Raw genomic sequence first — 13319 nt, 5'->3', positions numbered from 1 at the left:
TTTGTTCAGATTGACAGAAATTAATAGGTTAAATACAATGCTATAGTGCTTTCACTTCAAAAATAGAATTGCTTTATCGATTAAAGGATTTAATTCCAAAGCAGATTACAGTAACAAAAGAAACTGGAATTTGCCCTGAGATTGTATTCTACAAGTTGTGTAAAAGACGATGACTTGTTCTCGAGCAACTTTGTCTGGAAAATCATATTCCTCAACAAGTCCTACACCAAGATATTGAAAAATAATTATTGTTACCGTGACAATAACGCAACCAATAAAAGAATATCCAGACTCAGGACTACAGAAACCGCAATTAAGAAGAAGAACCATATCACTATCAATAACAGAAGTTATCCTCTGTGCAATGGTTACGACTGTGCAGTCAGTGAAGTGTTGTCGACAAGTTAGCTGAATCAGAATATCAGTAGCAGTATCGACAGATGCATTAGCTTAATCAAGCACCACGAATTTACTTTTCTTAAGTAGCACACGCCCAGGGCACAACAACTGCCTCTGTCCCATACTTCAATTCTCTCCATTCTCAGTAACTGCAAAAACCATATGAACTTATGCAATTAAATTCTGTGCCATTATCAAGTTAGAACAATTTTACAACTTGTATGATAGAATAAAAGAAAAGACAACTCTGAAATCTAGCTTCCCTTCCTTCTTTCTAACTTCATTTCTAAGCTGGCACTTACCCAAAGCCTAAAGCCAATTAGACAGATATTAGCAAAGTCACAACATTGAATGTTGGATTTAGGAAGAAGCTTATCAAAAAACTGATAGCTACAAACAAATTTAAATAGACTCACCTCCCAAATTGTCATCTGTGTATTCTTCAAGCGGGTACAGGTTGCTCAGTACAGTCCCTTCAAACATGGTCGGATCCTGAGGAATAATGCTTAGTCTTGACCGCAAATGATGATGTCCAATTGAAGAGATAATGATTCCATCTATCACAATCTGACCAGCTGCAGGTTCCACAATGCGGAACAATGTTTGAATGAGAGTAGATTTAACACTACTAGTTGTCCCTTCTATGGTTGTTTTCATCCCTCCTGGGAAAGTGCATGTGAGAAACTCACAACACAAGTGGCATGTGTGAGGCGTAGCGAACCTATATCATAACCATAATCATTTATAAAGTTTAAGTGAAAAAGAATAAGAGTCACGGAAATCTAAATCGAGTAAAATTACCTGCTAATCACGAATGTGAACTTCTCTATGTAATGGCCAAGAATGGTCAAACCGGCTTTCTTCTATCAAAAGAGGCAGCTAACTAGGAATAGCACAGTACTACCTCCACTGATGTAATCTTGTTCTCCAGATAGCAAAGATTCCATATTCCACAGCTTGTATGAGATTTAAATTGAGTCCATATGTCACTGCTAAGCCCGCAGTTGCTTCAAAGAAAAAAGACAAGAAAAATTATTCTCAAGTCCTGTCAACAGCGATAAGGATGACCAAGGATTGGAGGAGTGACACACATACCTGGATCAATAATTCTCTTTCGGATAGAGATTAACAAAATCAAAGATAATGCAGCTGTAAGAAGAGACAACTTATCCAGATCCAAGCACAGTCATTCCATAGAGCATGAAATATGAAAACTGGGCCAAGAATATCCATCCATTAGCTTCATATATGTGTCTTGAAACCTTGATTCTTGATCAAAACTCTTGATAGTTGTTGACCCTGAAATTGTTTCTGCAAAATGTTGTATCACTGGAGCTTGGCATACTCCAATCTCTTAGGAGTGAAGTTCTGTGTACTTTTTCTTTTTCTTAACGGGTAGTTTAGTATTTTTACCCTAGTTGTATATATATGTAACTTTATACCTTGTATTATTCTCTTTTTTCATGGTCAATTGTAATATGAACCCTAGCTTTTCTTTCTCAATCTTCTTTGAATCCTCTTTTAATCTTTGAGTATGTTAATATGGTATTAGAGCATATGATCCTAGAGGGATTCGGTAGCAGTTTTTGTTCTCTTCCTGTGGTGATTTGTAGCTTAATTTGTGGGTGATTCTTGTAGCTGAGTGTGTAGCTCGGTTTGTGACTGAATTCGTTAGTGATTTTGTGCATTAATTGTTGTTGGTTGGCCGAATTGTGAGCTTTTGGTTGGGCGAATTATGGTTTTCTGATGCTGAATAAGGCTGAGCTTGTGGTGAATTGTAGGTTGGAGGCTTAACCAAATTGAAGAAACCAAGATCCTAGGGGCCTGGCTACAAGTGATCAAACTTGCACAACATTTTTGGAGTCTGTTAAAAGGTTTGAAAATTTTTAGGACTGTTGTGTAATTTATGTTTTCTGGAAGGACTAAATTTTTTACTTTTACCCAAACACAGGGGCCCGAGTGCAAGTTTTCAAACCTACAGGATATTTTTGGGGTCTGTTTATAGGTTTAAAAACTTTTAGGGCTGTCTTATAATTTAATTTTCGTAAATGAGTGTTGTGGAATTTTTCTTTCAATTCGAAGTTTTTTCTTTAGTGACATAATTGTGTTGATTTTCATTATGGCCAGTAAAAACAATGATTCTCTTCAATCTATTAGTGTGAAATTAGTTGGAAGTAAGAATTATTTGTATTGGAGTTATGTGATGAAATATTTTTTTGGAATGCAAGAAGATGTGGAGGTATATTGTTGGTACTTCAGGCAAGTCTAAGGATGATTAGATTGAAAAACATCCAGAAATGTCAGAAGTTTGGGATGTAAATAATTCGAAAATCATCACTTGGATAAACAACTCTGTTGAGCATTCTATAAGTATGCAATTGGCTAAAGTATGAAATAACCAAGGAGGTTTAGGAACATTTGGAAAGATTGTATGCAGAATCCAACTTTGCAAAACAATATCAGTTGGAATCTAATATTCCAGCCCTCCAACCAAACAATATGAGTGTTTAAGAGTTTTATTAAGCGATGACGGATCTTTAGGATTAGTTGGCTTTTACAGAATCAATAAAATTACAAGCTTTTGAATTGCATATTGCTCGTTGAGAAAAACAATGACTAGTTCAATTTTTTATGGCTCTTCATGATGAGTTTAAAGGACTCGTGAGACGATTTTGCATCATACCCTACTTCCTTCTGTTGATTCAGTTGTTAGTGAGTTGTTAATAGAGGAGATACGTCTTAAAACTCATACATAGGAAGGAATTTTTCCCGCACCTATTCTTTCTGTTTTAGCAATACCTTCTAGACCACCTCCAATTATCAAAGCATGCCCCATTTGAAGGTTAGTTATGATGAATGTAATTTCTACATGCAAAAACGTCATTGGAAGTTTCAAAGCCTGAGGTTAATAAACATGGGACACCTACCACCACAACACCATCCTCTACCATGGCAATTGGGAAATCAATGACCTTATAAGCTTCCTCAGCCTAAAACTGCAGTAGTTGTACCATCATCAAACTCGTTTGGGTTTGGCGTTACACAATCTCCCAATTCCTCAATAGTTGCACTTACTAAGCAGTTTCAAAAGTTTCTTGCCACACAACCACATGTTATGCCTGTCTAGTCTCCTATAGGTTTGCAAGTTCTTCAGGTATGTCTTCTACCAAGTGTCTGTCTTAGGCATTTTTTGGAAGGATTGTTTTGGATTTTTCTGGATACAAAATTGTCCCACAAAGTCCCTCAAACTCATCACAAAGAGCCATAAAAAATTGAACCAGTTGTTCTTTTCTACGAGCAACATATGGTTCACAAGCTCGTGACTCTATTGATTCTGTAGGAGCCAGCTGATCCAAAAGATCTGTCATCCTTGAATAAACCTCTTGACGCTTATATTATTCTATTGGAGGGCTCGAATATCATATTCCAACTGATATTGTTTTGTAAAGTTGGATTATGTATACAATCTTTCCAAATGTTCCTAAATCTCTTTGACTATTTCATACTTAGCCAATTACATACCTATAGAATGTTTAATAGAGTTGTTTATCCAAATGATGATTTTCGAATTATTTACATCCCAAACTTCTAATAATTTTGCATATTTTTCAATATCATCTTTAGGTTTTTCTCGAAGTACCAACAATATAACCCCACATCTTCTTGCCTTTCAAAATATTTTTCATCAAATAACTCCAATACGCATAATTCTTACTTCTAACTAATTTCACACTAATAAATTGAAGAAAATCATGTTTTCAATATCCATAATGAAAACTAGCACAATTATATCATCAAAGAAAAAACTTCCAATGAAAAGAAAAAAATTTTAAAATAGGTCCTTCCAAAAAATCAAATTACATGGCAATCCCAAAACTTTTTGAACCTGTAAACAGACCCCAAAAGTATCCTACAGGTTTGAAAGCTTGCAACCAGACCCCTACGTCTAGACAAAATTCAAAACAATCATTCCACAAAACATAAATTTTACGACAGTCCTAAAAGTTTTCAAACCTGTAAACAGAACCCAAAGATATTGTACATGTTTGAAAACATGCAGCCAGACCCCTGCAATCTGGTTTTCTTCAATTTGGTTAAGCCTTCTACCAGAAAACCATAATCCGCCCAACCAAACAACAAGCACAACCAACCAATAACAATTAATGCACAAAATCACTCACGAATTCAGCCACAAACCAAGTCACACACTCAACCATAAGAATCACCCACAAACTCAACCACAATTCACCACAAGAAGAAAACAAAAGGAGCTACCAAATACCCCTGGGATCATCTGCTCTAATATCATACTAACATAATCAAAGATTCAAAGAGGACTCAAAAAAGATTGAGAAAAAAAAAAAAAAAAAACTAGCGTTCTATATTACATTAACCAAAAGAAAAGAGAAAAATACAAAGAGTACATACATATATACATGTGTACACATGTGTGTGTGTGTATATCAAAAAAAGAAAAAATCAAATATTTCCTCAATAATATTTATGTGATGTTACAATAGACTAAAATTTTTAGAAATTGTGTATTCTCGGTCATTATAAACCAAATTTTTTATAAGTCAATTCTCTAAGTTTCTCTTCCCACACTCTTTTCAATATATATAACCACTCAAAAAGCTCGGACTTTTTGAGTGATTACATATATTGAAAAGAGTGTAAGAAGAAAAACTTAGAGAATTGGCTTACAAAAAGCTTGATTTACAAGGACCGAAAATATACAATTTATACAAATTTTAGCCTACTGTAACATCACATGAATACTATTGAGGGAATCTTTGATTTTTTTTTTTTTTTTTTTTNGGATCTGTTATTGAATGTGGGGGTCTGTGTTTTGACACGGAAAGTTTGATTTGGGTCATTGATTTTTGTTTTAACAGTCATAGATCTGTTACTGGTTTGGATCATTTTTTTTTTTTTTTTTTCAATAATTCGCGAATAATTCGCGAATTATACGGATATTCCAATAATTCGCGAATAATTCGGCAGCCATTGTCAAAATACATATATACGCGAATTATACGGCTAACCGTATAATTCGCGTATAAAACGCGTATTTACTAACTAGGGTAACATCACATATAAATTATTGAGGGAATTTATATACATATAGTAAGAATAAGAAAAAGTACATATTGATAGAATTTGAGGTGAGTCTGACTCCTCACCCAATAAGGTCTTATTGAATGGAAGGATTACCCCCTCTTATAAACCAGTAGGCTTGAGCATGCCTAGTCGGTGTGGGACTTCAACACTCCCCCTCACTGTCAAGCCCATATGTTGGGTCATGCTTGTTTTTGGAGGTAGTTGTCGGCTCTAACTCTTCACCAACTGGTCAAACACTCAGCTCAACTGAACCTAGGCTCTGATACCATGATAGAATTTGAGGTGTGTCTGACTCCTCATCCAATAAGGTCTTGTTGAATGGGAGGATTACCCCCTCTTATAAATCAGTAGACTTAAGCGTGCCTAGTCGGTATGGAACTCCAACACATATGACTCATAACACTTTATAGTTTATACTAATGTTTTAAGACCTGATGTAGGTCTGGACCTGGTCAAGTGCTTGGGTCCCAAGTTGACCGATCTAATGACGTCATGCTGACATTAGCATAATGATGTCATACTGATGTCAACATGTCACATAATAAAAAATTAAACTCTAAAAATTAATTAATTTCTAAAAGCTCGTCATTAAATAAAATTGTGTAGTCAACTCTTTTTAATTCTAAACGCAAAACATTAACATTACTCCATTGGGAATCATAACTGTGGCAACTAAGGAAAGCTCATCTTTGAACTTCTTGACAAAGTTTTTTGGAATGCTCTACAGTTACCCGAATCAAGTTAGACTGCATTTATCTCGAAGTATCATAATCAGAGAATGACATGTCAATGATATAAATTGTAGAAGAAGATTCATATATTGTGATGAAAATACCGTTCTGAGATATCAATTACATATTTTCACGACATATATGTCCATCCTGTTACTTAATTTTTAGAAATCCATACGCAGATTAGAAGCAGGTAGGTTATTACAAGCAAATACAATTTTTCCTTATAATACCTAGAAATTTCTTGACCATTCCTACGTGTTTACCGAGTTGGGACTGCTTTTAGACCTTGGTAGAATTACCCAAGTTAGCATTCTACAAAGTAAGGGACCTCAATAGGATTTAAACAGCTGAGCTCATGGTTGAAACTAATATATAAGAAACGAGGATCAGCAAATTGAGATCTAAGGACCATACTTTGTGCAGATATAAATAATACGCTTTTTAGGGAAAATTTTGCTGAGATATATTTTCTCTAATATACAAAGGGGACCAAAAAAAACAAAAAAAACAAAAGAGCCTAAAGATTCATTACTACACAGTTAGCTTAAATTCACTTTCCACGTTTTCCGGAACAATCTCAGTGCAGACAACGATCAAGGTGACTAAGAACTCAACATCCAAAAGACCCTTAAAGTTCTTTTTCTTCCTCATTTCGCAGTTTCCCTGCTAACCAAACCGATTTGTCACTCCTTATCAAACTCATATAGACCTCTTAAAACTGAAAAACAAAACTTTAAAATACCCTCTTCTCCTTTACCCACTTTCTTTATCAGCCAACCAAACTGCTGGTTCTTACCAAACTCATCCCTGACAAAAGCAGGTTATCAAATTGTTCAATTAACCCTCTACATATCCTCCATGTTTATTCTAGTGTTTAGGTTCTTAAAACTATACAATCAACCAACCCTTACCCAACTATCTTCACAAGCTTAATTTAATTACTCTTAAAACCCAAAAAACAAACTTCTGGATTCTTCCAGAATCTCATATCCTCTTTCTCTACTCAATCTCCCCAACTAATAAAAGTTCTAATTTTTACTTTGATAAATTTCTTATCTGGTTAAAACCTTTCTACTTTACCTCAAAGACATACATATTAGGCTCCAAAATGAAATCAACCAAACAAAACAAAACATACCCAAGAACAAAAAACACAGAAAAGACCAAAATTCAATTACTCTTTAATATTCTCTAGCCAAATTTTTCTCAAAATAACAAGATTAAACAAGCAACATGGTTTACCAGTTTCCTGTCTCTAATGGTTGATGAGAGAATAAGCTTGTGAAAAGAGGGGCGTGGCATTTGTGAAAACAGACAGAAGAAGATATGACGTTTAAGTATATGAGCTTTCAGATCTTCTTCTTCTTATTCTTCTTCTCCTTCACTGCTTCTAGTCAAAAGGCTTTAAACACAAAACCAAAAAAAATAAAGTCCAGATTTTCAATGTTTGCTCCAGAAAAAATCAATGAAACACAAAGTCACAAACCTTAACAATAATATCGGACGGGCGGAGCCGAATGTAGTGCGGACGGTGGACCGAGCGGAGTGTAGTGAGGACTGGTTGATTGAAAATTTCCGTCAACGGCGCGAAGAATCAAGATTGAAGGTGACGAATGAAGCTTGAACACAGAAGAACGAAGATTTTCATTTGAAGTGACCCGGTTTTTTCAACAGACCGGTTGGACCGGTTCCTTCGGTCCAACCGCGGGTCAAACCAGGTTTAAAGTCCATTTGTTTATTTTCTCTTATCCTATTCCTACTATTTTCAAAATACACATTTGTCATCCTATTATGAAAAAGAGTGATGCTATGGGTACTAACGGATGGGTACTAATCTGTGTACTAACTAAAGCATAGTACTCGTATTATGCGCATAGTACGGGTACTATGCTTTAGTTAGTACACAGATTAGTACCCATTCATTAGTACCCAAAGTATTATTCTATGAAAAAATTATTATATTTTTATTTAATTATTTTTACACCTCCTAAATTTGTTAATTTAACTAAACACCTCTAAAAAAAGTTTAAAATTGACAAAAACAGTCCCACTGCCCACATTTGTCAGATTTCGGCCACCACCATCGAAAGGTAGCTGAAATCTCATACAATGACGCACTACCGACTAGATCTGATCGGTGATATACCGATATAGCATTTTTCGACCAGATCTACTGTGGATCTAGCTGAAAAATGCCAGATCTACAGTCAAAAATCTGGTCGTTGACAGCCAGATCTTGGCCGTAGCTAATCGTCAACGACAATCAAGATATGACCATCATTGACCATCAGCGCCGACCATACCTTTGGCAGTCGTTGACGACCAAACGTAGTCAGATCTTGTCGTCAATGGCTAGATCTAGCTGTATATCTAGCATTTTCCAGCTAAATCCGTGGTGAATATGGCTAGAATGCATCAATCAGTGACTTCGGCCACCTGCCGATGGTTGTGGCCAGCTGCAGGTATTTAATGGGTGAATGGGGGTGTTTTTGTAATTTTTGATGTTTTTATTACATGTGTGTTTAGTAAATTAACAAACCTAAGGGGTGTTTTTGTTAATTTTAAAATCTTACCTTGTTATTCCCACCCAACTCTTAAGGCCCGTTTGGTACACAATTTTATAGTATTCTATTCCCTATTCTATTCAAAATACACATTTATTCTCTTATTCTCAAAATAGTATTCTATATTATTCAATTTTCTAAATTTGTTAATTTAACTAAACACCCCCAAAAAAATTTAGAAATTGATAAAAACACCCCAACAACCCACATTTGCCAGATTCAGACCACCACTGCTGGAATAGGCGGAATCTGGAATAATGACGCACTAACGGCTGAATCTGGCTGGTAATGCACCAATCTAGCATTTTTCAACCAGATCTATTGTGGATTTGGCCGAAAAATGCCAGATCTTTGGCCATAGCTAGTCATCAATGACGACCATATCTTTGGCCATTGTTGATGACCAAAGGCAGTCCTATCTAGCCATTAATGGCCAGATCTAGCAAAATCCATTGTGGATCTAGTCAGAAAATGCTATATCGGTGTACGACCGGTCAGATCCAGCCGGTAGTGCTCCGATACAGTAACTCCGACCACCCTCCGACTGTGGCAGCCAATTGTTGGTATTCAATGGGTGGGTTGGAGGTATTGTTGTTAATTTTTAATATTTTATTATAAGGGTGTTTAGTAAATAAACAAACATAGGGGGGTCTTTTTGTTAATTTTCAAATCCTATATCGTAATACCCATCTAATTTTACTTTTTTTCAAAATATTATTCTAAAAAATATTAAAATAATGAATCAAACGCACTCTAACTATTTCAAAAATACTATTCTAAATACTAAAACAAATACACCAAAAAATGTTAGAGCTGTGACCGGCTGGTAATCCAACCCATTAAACCGGAGTTGGGCCGAGATTTAAAACAGTGTTTTATACTACCATGATTGATACCTCATTTGTCAAGCGCATATGATCTTTATAGTTATGACTACACCCCACGCATGGCACTTGTGCTGCGAGGTGTAAAATGCACATTGTTGGGAGGGATGAAACTGGCACAATAGGCAGAACAGGCAGTGGTAAATCAACTCTCATTCAAATGTTGTTCCGGATTGTTGAACCTGCAGCTGGTCAGATTATGATAGATGGCATCAATATCTCCTAAGTTGGACTGCATTTATGGTCAAGACTAAGCATCATATCTCAGGATCCAACCATGTTTGAAGGCACTATAGGAAGCAATTTGGACTCTCTTGAAGAATATACAGATGAGCAAATCTGGGAGGTGGGTTGCTTTTATTTTGTTTGGAGAGTGAAGTTCAGACTTGGTAATCAAACATAGAATTTTCCAACATTTTCGAANTCAACGGCGCGAAGAATCAAGATTGAAGGTGAAGAATGAAGCTTGAACACAGAAGAACGAAGATTTTCATTTGAACTGACCCGGTTTTTTTCAACAGACCGGTTGGACCGGAGGTTCTCTACCGTTCCTTCGGTCCAACCGCGGGTCAAACCAGGTTAAAACTTAAAAGTCCATTTGTTTATTTTCTCTTATCATATTCCTACTATTTTCAAAATACACATTTGTTTCTATCATGAAAATACTATTATATTTTATTCAATTATTTTTAAATCTTCTAAGTTTGTTAATTTAATTAAACATCCCCAAAAAAGTTTAAAAATTAACAAAAACACCCCCACCACCCACATTTATCAGATTTCGGCCAACACTGTCAGAAGGTAGCCGAAATCTGATACAATGGCGCACTACCGATTGGATCTAACCAGTGGTGCACTACCGATTGGATCTAGTCAGTGGTGCACCGATATAGCATTTTTCAGCCAAATCTACTATAGATCTGGCCGAAAAATGTCAGATCTACGGCCAAAGATCTGGCTGTTGATAGCCAGATCTTGGTCGTAGCTAGTCGTCAACGACAGCCAAGATATAACTGTCGTCGATCATCAACATCAACCATACCTTTGGCTGTCGTTGATGACCAAACGCAGCCAGATCTTACCGTCAATGGCTAGATCTAGCCGTAGATCTAGCCTTTTCCAGCCAAATCCGCAGTGGATCTAGCTAGAATGCGCCGATAGACGACTTCGGCCACCCTCCGACGTTGGTGGTCGGCTACCGATATTTAGTGGGTGGATGGGGGTATTTTTATAATTTTTAATGTTTTTATTACATGGGTGTTTAGTAAATTAACAAACTTAAGGGGTGTTTTGTTAATTTTTAAATCTTATATCGTTATTCCCACCCAACTCTTAGGGCCCGTTTGGTACACAATTTTTCAGTATTCTATTATCTATTCTATCCAAAATACACATTTATTCTCTTATTCTCAAAATATTATTCTATATTATTTAATTTTTTTAAACCCCCTAAATTTGTTAATTTAACTAAACACCCCTTAAAAAAATTTTTAGAAATTGACAAAAACATCTCAGTAACCCACATTTGCTAGATTTCGGCCACCACAGCTAGAAACTTTCTGGAATCTGGTATAATGGTACACTATCGATTAATCTGGCTGGTGGTGCGCTAATCTAGCCTTTTCTAGCCAGATCCACCGTGGATTTGGCCAGAAAAGGCCAGATCTTTGGCTATAGCCAGTCATCAACGACAACTATATCTTTGGCCATCGTTGATGACCAAATGCGATCAATGGCCATATCGGCGTACAACCGACCAGATCTAGCCGGTCGTGCTCCAATACGGCAACTCCAGCCACCCTTCGATGGTGGTGGCCAGCTGTCGGTATTCAATAGATGGGTTGAGGTGTTTTTGTTAATTTTCAATATTTTATTATAGGGGTGTTTAGTAAATAAACAAACATAGAGGGTCTTTTTGTTAATTTTCAAATTCTACATCGTAATACCCATCAAATTTAACTTTTTTCAAAATATTATTCTAAAAAGTTTCAAAATAATAAACCAAACACACCCTAACCATTTTAAAAATACTATTCTAAATACTAAAACAAACACACCAAAAAATGTTAGAGGTGTGACCGGCCTGGTAAATACCCCTGTTCCCAATCCAACCCATTAAACCGGAGTTGGGCCGAGTTTTAAAACAGTGTCTTCTACTACCATGATTGATATTCATTTGTCATGCGCATATGATTTTATAGTTGTGACCAGTGGCGGATCCAGCCACTTTTTGCCCACCCTCAAATTTTTTTTTTTTAATATTAATATGTAAATTTATATATTTTGGCCCACCCTAAAAAAAATATTAATGGACAAAAATAGTAATGTATAATAAATTTTTATTTTGGCCCACCCTAAAAGAAATTCCTGGATCCGCTACTGGTTGTGACTACACCCCGCACAGATGAGCAAATCTGGGAGGTGGGTTGCTTTTATTTTGTTTGGAGAGTGAAGTTCAGACTTGGTAATCAAACATAGAATTTTCCAACATTTTCGAAAATAGTTTCAGGCTTTGGATAGCGTCAACTTGGAGATGAAGTTAGAAAGAAAGAAGGGAAGTTAGATTCCAGTGGCATGTTTTTTCTTTCTATTTTACGAGTTTCAGTTAAAAAAAAACTAAATCAAGGCACGGAATTTTATTGTACATGGTAATTTGGATTTTGCAGTTACTGAGAATGGAGAGAATTGGAGTTTGGGTCAGAGGCGGTTGGTTTGTCTTGGGCGTGTGCTACTCAAGAAAAGTAAGATCTTGGTGCTTGATGAAGCTACTGCATCCGTCGACACTGCTACTGATAATCTGATTCAGCAAACTCTTCGGCAACACTTCTCTGAAAGCACAGTCATAACAATTGCACATTGGATCACTTTTGTTCTTGATAGTGATATGGTGCTGCTTCTAAATGAAGGTTAATGGTCAGGTAATTTACTGTTTTTGGCATAGAATCCATCATCATAAAATGTTATTGAGCTTTCATTGTCTTGTTGTAGGACACATCGAGGAATATGATTCGCCAACAAAGTTGCTAGAGAACAAATCATCATCACTTGCACAAATTGTTGCAGGTCAAATTCCAGTTCCGATGAGAAGTTAGCTGGAAACTGAAGCCTGAAGGCCAAAAGTTAACTGGTGTATGTTAACAATGTAGTATTTGTTTGTTTGGCCAAAGAACAAGCAAAAAACAAAGAGAAAAACAAGAAATAGCAATTGATACTTCTGTTCACCTGAAGTAACGAAATAGGTATGCAAATAACAAAAATTTCAACCCAAACAAATTTAGCTCAAAACCCACCAACCAAATAACAATTGCTTAATCACAAACCACCCAAATGAAAATACCAAAAAAGAAAGAAAAAAAGCATTTGTCAATAACTGTGGAGGTCACATCACGGTTGCAGCATGGCCTTGCTCACTACGCCACGATGAGGCGGCTGGCCCCCAAGGGAATCTACAGATACCATTATCCCTCAACAATTGATTTGAGAAAGTTAGGGACTTGGGGATTTTGTAACTATATTTGAGTTAGCTCAGAGTTCAAGTCAACTTGTACGAGGTCAAAGTCTTCGAATCGAAGGATAGCTTGTGAGTGTATGGTATTTTCCCCCCTGTACAAATGAAT

At 36.2% G+C, this 13319-nt stretch overlaps 1 long non-coding RNA gene and 1 pseudogene across 3 annotated transcripts; one reads left to right on the top strand and one right to left on the bottom strand.

The window, feature by feature from the left end:
• Window positions 1–31: 31 nt before the first annotated feature.
• Window positions 32–7910, bottom strand: LOC116111270. 3 transcript variants are annotated; one of them, XR_004125037.1, is made up of 6 exons: window positions 7497–7910; window positions 1495–1613; window positions 1201–1406; window positions 816–1120; window positions 702–708; window positions 32–548 (listed from the first exon to the last, which is right to left on the bottom strand). It is a non-coding gene; the product is annotated as an uncharacterized LOC116111270 (long non-coding RNA). The 3 variants fall into 3 exon arrangements; XR_004125036.1 differs by lacking the exon at window positions 702–708 and having other exon boundaries at window positions 7497–7656; window positions 7741–7910; XR_004125035.1 differs by lacking the exon at window positions 702–708.
• Window positions 7911–9764: 1854 nt separating this feature from the next.
• Window positions 9765–12794, top strand: LOC116111294 (annotated as a pseudogene).
• Window positions 12795–13319: the final 525 nt, after the last annotated feature.

This window comes from Pistacia vera, unplaced genomic scaffold (genome assembly GCF_008641045.1).
Source record: "Pistacia vera cultivar Batoury unplaced genomic scaffold, PisVer_v2 Contig630, whole genome shotgun sequence".
Classification (NCBI taxonomy): Eukaryota; Viridiplantae; Streptophyta; class Magnoliopsida; order Sapindales; family Anacardiaceae; genus Pistacia; species Pistacia vera.
This window is presented reverse-complemented; position numbering and strand designations above follow the sequence as displayed.